Source organism: Chrysoperla carnea, chromosome 4 (genome assembly GCF_905475395.1).
Source record: "Chrysoperla carnea chromosome 4, inChrCarn1.1, whole genome shotgun sequence".
NCBI lineage: Eukaryota > Metazoa > Arthropoda > Insecta > Neuroptera > Chrysopidae > Chrysoperla > Chrysoperla carnea.
This window is the reverse complement of record NC_058340.1, coordinates 24,032,606-24,045,744: the sequence shown is the minus strand read 5'-3', so window position 1 is coordinate 24,045,744 and position 13,139 is coordinate 24,032,606. Positions and strand designations below refer to the sequence as shown.

General features: G+C 28.0%; 1 protein-coding gene and 1 non-coding gene across 2 annotated transcripts in view; one reads left to right on the top strand and one right to left on the bottom strand.

Annotated features, from left to right (window-relative positions):
- Positions 1 to 291: 291 nt before the first annotated feature.
- Positions 292 to 13,139, top strand: part of LOC123297267 (ankyrin repeat and BTB/POZ domain-containing protein 2) — a 73,356-nt gene continuing 60,508 nt past the window's right edge. The window contains exon 1 of the mRNA XM_044878866.1: positions 292 to 330. The gene's annotated coding sequence lies outside the window, so the exon portion shown is untranslated. The remainder of the gene's footprint in view (positions 331 to 13,139) is intronic.
- Positions 6,014 to 6,132, bottom strand: Trnal-caa. The gene is made up of 2 exons: positions 6,095 to 6,132; positions 6,014 to 6,058 (listed from the first exon to the last, which is right to left on the bottom strand). It is a non-coding gene; the product is annotated as a tRNA-Leu (tRNA).

Here is a 13,139-nt window from a genome sequence, read left to right as displayed (position 1 = left end):
AAATAAATAAATAATATTATTATGAATAATATTACATAATTTAATTAGTGAGTGTGGTATTTTGATTTACTTGGAATTAGATTTATTATAATTAATTAACAAGTGTAAGGAATTTTTATATTATTGTGGAAAGATAAAAAAAAATGTGTGGAACTTCTGTTTTTTTATTATTGTGATTTGTTTTTGTTATAATATTTTTGAATAAAAATATTCCTTTTATTATTTATTGTGTGATGAGAGAGATTCAAGTATTGTTATGTGAATATAACAAAATATTTTGAATTTTTTCTTGTGATTCTGCGATTGATTTGTGTGTGAGAATTTTTAAAGGTAAATTTTGAATTTTTTTCTGTTCATCGTATATGAAGTAACGTCCAATTAATAATTTTATTCAAAGAATAAATTCATGTATTTGACCAAACTTTTTGAAAAATTATTAAAATGAAATATATAAATTTATCGTTAACACCTACAGTTTCAAAAATTTTATATTTTTAATTTAATTGATTTAATTTTTTTAATTTAATTTATTGATTTATTAACTTGTTTGGGAAATTAAAATCTGTTCCGAGGAATATTTTATGATTGAGGTATCGTTAATCCAAAACGGATTTATCGATTTTAATGCGGTTAATTTTTTGTTTGGACTTTATCGAAATGATTTTTAGCTACATTTGATAAAAATCTGACTAGCCTTTGTATGATAGAAATCTGGAAACGCTGAGACTATAGAATTTGAAATTTTCTTATAATCATATCAAATGTTATCATACCCTCAAAAAGTTATTGTAAATAATTGAGGCTACCATTTCGAGTTTTGATAATGAATTCTGTTAAAACTTATCTCCAAATACGTAAAATTATCTCCAAAACTACGGTACATATTATATACCATTTATATTTTTATATTTGGAGATATCGATGGTTGAAAATTAAGAGGAAACCAATATTTAGGTGCTATAAATGAGATCTATTTTTTAATGAATATTGGTCGCTATAGATTAGGCCGGGTCTTCCCATTTTGTCTTTATGACCGATTTTTAAACTGTTTTATCGTGAGCTCTAAATCCTTCTCTAAATCTGGAAACCTCATGGAATGTGTTTCTTAGGTGTCAAATATCATTAATAACGCATGAGTTAGTGGCGCAAATGTTAATGAACAATAAATTGTTTATTCAATGGAACGATCAAAGTTCACTTAAGAAATTAACAAATAGGCAACTTGTATGACGTAAATGCTAAGTGTTTGTCAAGTAATCGAACACTATTAGGTATACATGTATAACGTATACGTAATTCAGGTTGCCTATTTATTAATTTTGTAAGTCAACTTTAACATTAACCATTGAATTAACAATTTATTGTTTATTAACAAATAGAAACATTTGCGCCACTAACTCATGCGTTACTAATGATATTTGACACCTAAGAAACACATTCCATGAGGTTTTGGCAAAATGCGAGCGGTTTCTGTCATTTTCCTTTATTCGTAACATCTTTAACTGTACTATTATTAAAAATAGTTAAGAAAAATACTCTATTTCGTAGAATGTAATTTTTAGTTAAATAATAACTTTTGTGGAACGAATTTTGATGGTATGCTCTAGACTTCTCGGAAGGCTGAGAAGTATATTACAGATTTTTTTTCGCTATGAGTTTTATATCAAGGACTAGGATACACGAAATCTTCTTGATACCATGTTTAAAAATATATGCATTAAATTTTAAAACTTTATTAAAAAAATAATCATTCTAGAAGACCCATTTTTGGTGTAATTTACTATCATTAAATCTCTTACGAAATCTTTAATGATTAAATTTTTTGAAAAATAGTTTCTATGAATTATCTACCGTGTTCACTACTGGTATAAAAGAATAAAATTGCAACTTCCGTTGGTATAATTTGTATTAAATTAGCATGTGTATACCAGTACCCCAATTCTAATTTGATTCAGGTTAAAATTTACATGTGGAATTTGATCTTGCAATACCCTCCGGGTTCAAATTTATGTTAGAATTGTAACCAGTCTACTTACAATAAAATAAATAAACTGGAAATATTTGGAATGAAACCAAAGAGGTAATAACAGAGGTAATTTAGTGCCAAAATGTTGGAACTTCAGCATGAGTTCCAGTTTTGGAAGTTAACCAAGTTTCACTGTATTTCAGGTTCTAAAAGACTCGAATTTATCAAATGGCATATATTTCTAATCAATTAAAAATAATTTCGCTATAGAGTTTTAAAACACTACTGCAGGAGCTGTCACAGTGGTGAAGAGGAGGAGACAATGTCTCATCTTCCTTGTCACTGCTCAGCTCTTGTCATGAGGAGATGGACTTACTTGAGCCAGCCTTTCTTTGACGACCTCTCTGAGCTAAAGTCAGTCGACGTCAAAGACCTCCTGCTGTTCTTAAACAGCTCCAAATGGTTCATGGGGTAGTGCCGAGGATGGGCCAACCCTTTTACGGTATCACAACGGACCCTACGGTCTAAGTGTGTCCCACCCCAGGACAGCCACTCTAACCTAACCTAACCATTAAAACATTTTTTCCTTAATTTAAATTGTATTTTTTTGTTTCATTTTCGTTCTACGGAACCTCAAAAACTCATAAATAACTAATTGATGAAGTAAAATAAAAAAAAAAGGAATGACTTTCATAACGGAATCCCAAAACCAATATAGCTTAGTTTCATCCATATAAAGTATATAAAATAAAGATATTTAAGTAATGTTAATTATTAAAATTCATATTGAAAACCACAAAAACATATTTATTTAAATTATTATCTAACTTATTGTACTTTTTTTATCTGACGTTCAGATGCTATATATACATACGCTCGCTGGTATGGTATATCGAATGGCATGTAATATGGTAAGTATAATATGTAAGTGAAAATTTATGAATATAATAACATTTTGTCTTATATGACACACGTCACACGTTTATGTGGTAATCATAATAAAAATGAAAAAAAGTTGGAAGCGGAAGAGCTCCAACACTTAGGTAATATTTCTCCCTCATTTAATGTTCCTTATCTTTAGATGCTTAATTGTAATGGAATTTATATCTTGTATGCCCTTAATATAAAAATGAATCGCTGAATGTGTTGTTAAGCGCAAATCTCGGGAGCAGCTGAACCGATTTCGCTAGTTCTTTTTTTTATAATTTTCCTTGAAGGACGAGGATGGTTCTTACGGAGGGAAAAATTTAAAAAATTGTCTGAAAAAGTCTAAACACTTTTCTATATTTCCATACAGAAGATTCGTAATAATAATCAAAAGTCAATTTGAAATTTAATACCGTACCATAAAGCTTAAGTGTTAGTAGAGAGGTTCTGGGAAAGCAAAAAAATTGAGTGACCTTAAAAGCCACATCTTTGACACTGGCACATCGATTTTCAACCCCTTAACATAATTTGAAAGGGTTGTAGAGATGTGCAAAGCCTTTAAAGTAGCAAAAACCTCGATTTTGTAGTATACAGAAAGGCAGTATGTGTTCTGGAAGGTACAACAATTTTGGGAGACAGTAAATATGTATCTATAGAGCCATAAAAATGTTGAAAGAGGGATTTTTTCCCAGTTAGTCCTTTTCAAATAACTTAAATGAGATTTCGTTTAAATAACATCAACCCGTCTTGTATACAAAGTCCCATGTAGAATATCCCACACATCCAAGTAGAAACCCGTATTGTATAGGATGTCCTAAAATCACCGTATATAATAAATTAGAGGGTAATTCTAAAATATTTTTTCATTTACCAGTTTTTTTTACAACTCAAAATTGGTGGAGCTATTAACAATTACAGATAGCCAATAAAAGTGACTTCCTCGTGTCTGTTTTGGTTAACACTGACGATCACGGCTCGGAGGGAAGGTAAAATGAACGCAATCACTCAAGCATGCCTGATCAGTGTTCCAGGGGTCTTGAATGGGATTAATAAAACTCCCAACAGTGATGTATTATAAATCCATTTTTGATACAGTGCATAAGTCTATATTTTCGGGAAAAACATGACTATTAACGTAGAAACTTACCAAGTGTGAAATAGAATCATTCATTCAAGGGCTTAGTATGTTCTTTTTATACATTCAAGATCAACACTCGTCTCTTATTACAGAAAAGGATCGTTTATGTAGTTTAAGTTATATCAACAAAAAAAATTGTGTAACAAACAAATGTGTAAAAAAAGTATAACAAATGTGGTGGAAGCGCAAATAAATGTACAATACATGAAAGAATTGATATATTTGCATAATTTAATTGCGTTTCCACCATTTAATTGCTGCATTTAAAAAACTATTGATAACTAGGAGTTACAATCCGCTAACTGGCGATAATAATTCTTGCTAATTAAATCAAGAAGTGGGCCCGATTTCAGTATTTCCAAGTTATAATGCCAGTTCGCCATACTTGTATTTACTATTTTTAAAGAACAATCAAAATATTCAAATTAAAATCAGACAAATTCCACTAATTGGCGGTAAAAATTCGTACGAATTAAAACAGGAAGTGGGCCGTTTTTTTAGTAGTTCCAATTTAGACCCAAGAGTGGTTCGCTCCGTATTCATTGTACCTTTTTCTCAAGCGTTTTTTTAGTATTTTGACTCTCTGATACCTAATTTTGAATGCTACTCTTTCAAAAACCGCAGTTTTAATTTTTTACAATCAACAAATGCATTTTTGTAATTTCTGGTTTTGCTAATAAAATTTTGAAATAAAATATTGATAATACCTACATTATTACTAACATAGGTACTTGCTCTATTTTGAATTTCTTCAGTGTTCAAATTGATCAAATTACTTAAAAACGAAAATTTATACTGTAAAAATTTCTGTACAATTCTGATCTTTTTTGAAGTTCAACCACGAGTGTGTCTATAATTACTAGATAGACTGTTATTCTGAATGTTTTCCGACCAGATAATAAAGAAGTCAATCTTTGACAGATGCTGTGAGCTCTATCTTCCGTATCCTCAGAAATTATATGAATTAAATTTGCCATACATTTGAATTACCGTACAAATGTCAATATCACCGGACTGTGATTTTATGCGTACTTGCACACCTTTGTAACCCGGTCTGTGGGCACTTTTCCTTATGGATAATTCACCTCTGACTTTAGTCACAGTTCCATTTTTCATTTCTCAACCTCATTTTTCTCTGTTACCAAGCTTTTATCAATTCTCCGAATAGCAATCAAAATGAATTTTGAAGGATTCGTTCATTATGCGCTAGCGTTCTATAATAGGTAGTGTGGGCTACTTAAATATTAATTTTTATATCGTATACAGGTTAAAAACCACTGATTTATTATCTATCCATCAATCATTATGTGTGGTTATTAAAGTTATTATTTAATGTAGTAAAAATTATATACTTATTTAAAATTTTTACTTACTATTATTAATAATTTTTCTGCAATTTTAATAAAATTTTAATGCTTTTTTAATAGTTTTCCAACAGAAATGTACGTTTTAACTTTAATTGATATTTTACATTATAAACGTTTAACTCTAATTGAATCTTTTGTTGGAAAATTAATAAAATTTAAAAAAAGGAAATTATTTACTAAGATAGGAAATCTATTAAAGATTTTATGTTAACTTGTTGTATATATGAAATATATCGAGGTATATTAAGTTTAGTCCTAAGTTTGTAACGCTTAACAATATTGATGCTATGAACCAAGGTATACTAAGTTTAGTCCCAAGTTTGTAACGCTTAAAAATATTGAGTTTTGCTTAGGACTTAAAAAGTTGGGTTGAGTTTGTAAATAAGCAAAATAGTTAATTGGGTGCGTAGGACTCATCTTGTAAACCGATAGAGAAAGAAAAAAAGTTTAAACGTAAAAATGTTTCTTCAAATTCCATAATCAACTCTGTCTATTAAGAAAAAAAGTGTCGAAAAATAGCTATGATCACGTTTTTTTTGAAATAGTTTAAGTAAAAAGAGAAAAAATACACAACATGCAGTATTGTTTCTGCAATTAAATTTAAAATAAAATATCTGTCAGAAGTGGGATTCGAACCCACGCCCTCAGAGAGGACCAGAATTGCTCACAGAACTGTTTCACACAGTCAAGGTATACCTTGAGTCTGGCGCCTTAGACCGCTCGGCCATCCTGACAGTTGACGTTCAATTATTTTATATCAAAGTAATTATGCACTTATCTTGGGGAAGTATTAAAGTTCTTCGGGATATTTCTAATTAAGAATTGAAATTTTGAAAAAATAGAAAATTGAATGATAGAGTAATTTATTTATTAAATTCTTTTTGGAATAGATGATTAAAAAATAGTGCAGTAATGTCTGTTCAAAGTTAAGATAATTGGGTCACGGGGTCACGAAGCAAAATCTTTTCAAAACTTTTAATATAAGTAATTAAGAACCTAATGCAGACGCTTTTAAAATTTACCTCATGAGATAATTGCAATTAAAAATGACATTTTTAGAGGGAGTTTACCGTTTTGACAAAAATCTAATATTTGAAAGAATATTATATTTCGAATGTAAAAAAAAAATGTAAAATTGTAAAATATTAAGGTAGTACAGCAATTTTAGATTTATATATTTTACGATATCTGCCTTGGATTATTAAACAAAATTTTCTATTTTTGATATTTTGTAAAATATTCCAGATCGAAAAATTGTATTCTTACTTTTCGTCTTATATTGTCAAGTTATAACATAGTTCACCATCAAAATTGAAAATAGATACTTTTTTTAAATTTGTGTCCCGGCTACCGTCCTTATACATCCTTAATTAGTCGGACACAACGAGATTTTTTTGTTTTAAATAATTTATTAAGGAGTTATAGTTTTTTTTTTAATTTCCACCGACTAGTTTTGGAGAAATCTATGAAAACATATCATCACCGTTTTACTATAAATCCAATGTTAAATATGCTTACTTTTGAAGTCATTTAATTATTTATATAATCGGGCAACCCGCCTTAAAATTTTCAGAACTGATTTAAACTTTAAATCAAACTTTTTATTTAAAATTTCCTTGGTGCACATATATCTTTAAATTAAATATTACATTTAAAGGATTATTTTTAATGAAGGGGAGTATATGTGTATTCATACTAGTATATATGTGTATTCATTCAAAATATTGTGTGAGACAGTAGTAACACTAAAAACAATTAATTTAGTTTATAACCTTATTCATTTATATACGTACAGCATAGGTAATAAGTCAATAATTTTTGACTTAACTGCTGGGAAAGAACTACCTTAAATAAAAAATTATGCTATCAATTGGAATTTTTGCAAATTCCATTCTTGGCTGGTTTTTTAATCAAACAATAATTTTTTTAAAAACTTATTGTAGTTTAAAGTGCTTATTACAATGTATGTTGTCGCTACTCAACACAACTTAAGTAAGTAAGTAGAGTAGCTGTTGTAGAATATAATAAGTAATAATTTTTAAATGTAAAAAAATAAAACTTAAATATACATTAAACAAAAGATAAGCAACGTAAATCAATTAGCATATTTTATTTTAAGAAGCTACTAAACTATGCACAGCATCCAGCATTAGTATTTACTTTTAAAAGACATGAGCCTAATGATAAATTCGACAAGTTCTTCAAGTATTTATTTTATTAGTTTTCAACTTTTTATTGTTTTTTTTAACCATACCATAAAATGGAGAAATGTTTGTAAGATTGTATGGAGGAGGGTGCGGGTTGTCAATAGGGAAAAATTTTTATAACAGGAAGAATTTGCGTATAGTTTGTGGGATATGGGAACAATATCATATCGAAAACACAAAGAGCAGGCCAAGATGACACATTCGAATGAAAAGTAGTTTCTTTTTTATTAAGGATATACGAGCGCCAGGGCAATGTTTCATAAAAGCCTTGATTTTTTGTATATGCAGTTGGATTAAGTCGATATCAATCCTGAAAATTTTAGGGAGGGTTGCCCAGTTATTTAAATAAATAAATGATTTCAGAAGTAGACCTATTCAATAAGGATTTTATGGTAAAACGGTGGATGAATGATATGTTTTTATAGATATCTCCAAAACTTTGAAAAAAGAGGTCTTGTGCTATCCCTATTATCACAAAACTCATAACCTGGACCTTGAAGGATTTGCGGCTTCGTGCAAAGCCCCTTATCATTTGCACCACCATTTTTGCTACCTTTTTCCAAGAGTCTATAATGGAGCAAAAATTGTTAAATGTAAAATAATCATAATTTATTGAGAAGGTATATCAGAAAAGTTGGCCATTATTTGTTTAACTTTACTATTTTTACATAAATTTTTAATTTATGGTTCAAAATGATGATCACAGATCTGCTCCATCTATAATCATCATTTTGAACCATAAATTAAAGATTTCTGTAAAAATTTAAAAAATGGTATATGTCAAATTAAATTAAATTTTTTTATTTTTTTAATATATCTTTATAAATTATAGTTCATGTGTTATTCTGATATATCAGCTATATTGCTGTACAGTTTCATTAAAAACCATTCGCTAGTTTTAGCGTGAAAGTGTAACAAACAAACAAACAAACATGCTTACTTTCGCATTTATAATATATAGGGATATAGTGGCAGTTTAGTTGCCTACGCTTCCTCTGTACTCCCCTGAGATAATCGTTATCTGTGATTTTTTTTTCTCCATTTTTTGATATTGATAAGTGTTAAATAGCAAAAGTATCCTTTGTGTGCGGCGTCTACAGCAAAATAGGATAAACAATATCTTTATATTAATACAATACGTGTTATGTAGTCTACATATAGACCGAAGTAAGATAAGAAATGAGTCACATAATTTTGTTGGAGAAACCATAATAAAATTGAAAAACTCACTACTGCCTTAAAAAGGTTAGGGAATGAAATATTTGAAAAAAATAAATAAAATAACAATTTAATGACCCATGAATAAATAATTGAAATGATTTTTAAAAAGACGAATACCAAACAATAAAAAGTTTCTTTTCCTTTCTTTTTAGAAGTATTTCTTTGTGTACTTATTCCGTTTTTTTTTCCTCAAATTAGTTACAACATTCAAAAAATAGTTTGCATATTTTAAAAATATTTCAATAGTGACATCATTGAATTTTTAAAATTTCTTTTAAAAAAAAATTTTTTTTATGAATCGTTTTGGAATGATTTTTTTATATTGATAATTTTTAGGATATTGTTTCTAAATGTTTCATTGGATATTAATAATGGCACCTATGCTTTCACTTTTTTGACTAGCATAGACGTAGTATCGAACAATTAGAATTCGTCTCTAAATTAGCTCAAAAATTGAATTTATACCTATTTACTCGACTATTCCAAAAATAAAAAGTTATGTGTTTATAGAAGCCATTGTATGTTTGTAGGTTTGTTCTTAAACTGTACCTAAACCACTTAATGGATATCTATGTATGTGATATCGCTGTATTTATCTCGAAAAAGCGATTATCAGAAAACTTGGGCTTATAAAATATATCGTGTTTGGTATCAAATGAAAGGTCTTGATGAGTAAACAATATATACATTATCTATGTATTAAGTATATATTCCTGCTAAAATGTGTAAAATATGAATTGATAAAAAAAAAAGAATTGAAAAATAGAGAAATATCAAAATCCTTATTTGATTTGAAGGTTTTGAATTGGAAATATTGGTAGTTGAAGGATTCTTTTCTTTATGCTAAATTGTACCTTCGATTTCAACTATTTTTAAATTTTAATTTTAAATTAAAATCGCCCAAATTGAAACGGAATTTTGATATTCCTCTTTCTTAAAACTTTTATTAATCTTTCGTGTAGTCGTGTTTTAGTCATTTAACTTTTGTTTTCTCTATATCTAGAGAAGAAATAACAGCTATAATAGTTGGAACACAAAAAATGGCGATTTATCAAGCATTTTCTTTGATTTTCTTCTTTTTTTTGCTGTTATATAGGCGTAATTTTTATTTATAAATGGCAAAAGTAATTTGAGTTATTTGTGGATTCATAAATTATGTATATTTTTGAAAAATGAAAAAAAAATCTAATTGCAATAATTTAAATAATTAAAATGTACATTATATGAAGACAACTATTAAGTTACATTATTATAATACTCAACGTTGCTTACAGGCATCCTTTTTTGGTTCGTGTATCTAATCACACGCTAGCGATATTGATAAGTTTCTTGCTCGTAGAAAATATGGTTCAAAACTGTTTTGATTTACATGATATTGTGATGATTTTGAGAGAAATGCTATAATAATTTAGCTTGAGTTTTCTAAGAATCTACATTGATAGAAAAGTTGATGAAAACTGTAATGCTAGTATAACCACCATGAACCTTAAACTGTAAGCAGCTATCTCTAGAATTCTATTGATTTAATCGAGACTACCGTTATGGTTTGAAGGGAACCCTTTTCAATGATTCGAGATAAAAAGAAACAAATTAATGATTCAACGCTTTGATTGAAGCATGAATTGTAGGTGTATGAAATTATCACCCTGACATATTTAAAAAAACATAAATCTCTATACGGTCACAATACTTACCATGATGGTGACATGTTTTTGTTACTCTTATATTCGTACCGTGCATGAGTCTTATTTCAGTAGTTTTCTATTTTCTAACAAAAAAAAATATTTTAAAAAAGCTAACAAATTTAAAAAATATTATTACCAATTACATATAAACAATTGAAAAATAGCCAGATTTTAAATAAAACGTGCGATTAATTGCAAATTTCATAATAGGATAGTGCTGCGATTGATTCATTTGTCCCCTCCACCTACTTTGAACATAACAGATATCGAATTGAAAACTTGTATCCGAATTTATATGACACTGACAAAACAGTGTAGACTACTTTGATCCAAGTTCTTCTAATAGCGTATTACCATCAGACTGGTATATAAATTTTGTTTTTTTTTAAATCATACATTAGTGCACTGCTTAAGATAAAGTTTCACATGAAACCATGATAATTGGAAATAGAAAATGGTATTAAATTTTCAATGTAAAACATTCATAAACTTATTTGTCCATCCATACAATTATATTAATATAAAGTACTGTGTCATTAGTATGGCAACTCATTGAAATAAAACTCATGCACGGAGCGAATAGATTGTGTTTGGAATGGTTGAATAGAAGAATTGAAACACATACATATTTGGTATCTAAGATATGTATAATAATATGTAAGATGTTAGAAGTAAGATGATAATAGGTGTATGATTGGTCATTTTAATAAATAATTATGATTGGTATACATTTATATACATAATTAAAAATTCAGTGTCCAGTGGCGATGATTGTTTCGTTACATTCAACATTGTAACAACTACAACTAACAATATATTATTATTTTTACTACAATGAATAATGTACAGCGTTATTAAATAATGTTTATGAAGCTTTTTTATATCTATTAATTTAAGAAGAGCAGTCATTTAAGAAGTAATTTGAGGGGCGGTTTTCAATTTCGCGTCCAAATTCCAAGGGCTTCTCTCTCCAGTTACGATAAGCCTTAAATGGAGACACGATAAGCTTTAAAGGGAGGGGTAAATCTTGAAATTTGATGAAGGGATAAGGGAGATCTCTCGTACCCACACAAAAACAGGTTAGAATAATAATATATAAGATTGAATATGTATAAGATAACTATAAAAATTTTCCAGGCCCTTGAAAAAGAAAACTCCTGCTATTTTTAGTATCAAATAATTAATGGTTAATCCTAATTTTATTTCGAGAAAGGATGTTAACAAAACAAAATACCGTATGTATATGTTTGTTATATAGAATTTCTAATCAATAAGCATTTATTTTTGGTTGTTCAATATTTTAATAGCCATTAGAAATGAAAATTCTAACCATTAATATTACAAATTATGATCACTACAGGATATTCAACTTAATAGAAAATGAACTACTTCACTTAATTGATTTCGTTACAACTCTTACTTCCTCCTAAAAGCGTTACGATTTTACTCCCTCTTAAATACGCTCTTTGATTTATTGATGACTTCTTATCATCGATTTTTGTTTTATGATTATTGAACTTTTATGACATTTTTTTTAATGAAATGAATGTAATTTGTTCCATCTAAATTGTTTATTTCTTCCTCTAGTACACAAGAAGAAGAAATACACAAAAGGGTACTTTCGGTAGTGAAAAATAAGTTATGAAATTTGAAAAAAGTTAAAATTTATGTAAAAATATACTTAATTAATATTCTAATTTCGAATCATAAAAGCACATTTTTCTTTTATAATATTAAAATTAAAAATCATAATTTTTAAACTGTATATCACGTGACCTAAATGTGATTTCATATCGGTATGAACCATAGACCATCAGTTAGTTCAATGTAGACAGTTGGGTATAATATATCCATTGATAATAAATATTTATACTTCTTATAATTAATTGTCTATGAATATATCTGTCAAACTTATCTGTGTTATTTCGTATAATGATACCGATATTACGTCACTAAATTGGATACCCGCGTTTTTGACAGTTTAAAAAAGGTTTAAAATTTAATTTAAGTTTTTGGCAAGAAAGCGTGTGTATTTTTCCGAAATAAATTTTTGGTGGCTTTTTATTAGTAAAATCAACATTTTGAAGTACTTTTTCAAATATAGTAGATTACCCTATTGATTAATTTCGATGGGAAAAGTTTTTGGGCATGACATTGATATCAGTCCCTCATAATTAGACTTTTGTAAGTCAATTTGTGTAAATTTTCGAATATAACAAATATGGTGGGAGCGCAAATAAATGCATATTCCATACTAAGAATTGATATATTGCATGATTTAATTGCGTTTCCACCATTTAAAATTACTGCATATATGTATATTGAATATTAACTAATTTAGTGTTTATTTGTGATTTTATGTCATCAAAAATTCATTCTATTAAGAATATTTAGTTTAATCACTGAAATACTGATCTTGTAATTAAGAGATTAAATTAAGTTATGAATGTCTCTGTATAATTAGGTACACATATGCGTGTTTTGTGTAGTTGTATATCCATTTGTATACGTATTTTATTTTTATTTATGTATCTCTCTACATATATACACTACTCTACTCTACTGTATTTTAACATAAATGTTAACTGTAAAAATAACAAAAAAACAAATAAAACATATATTATTAAG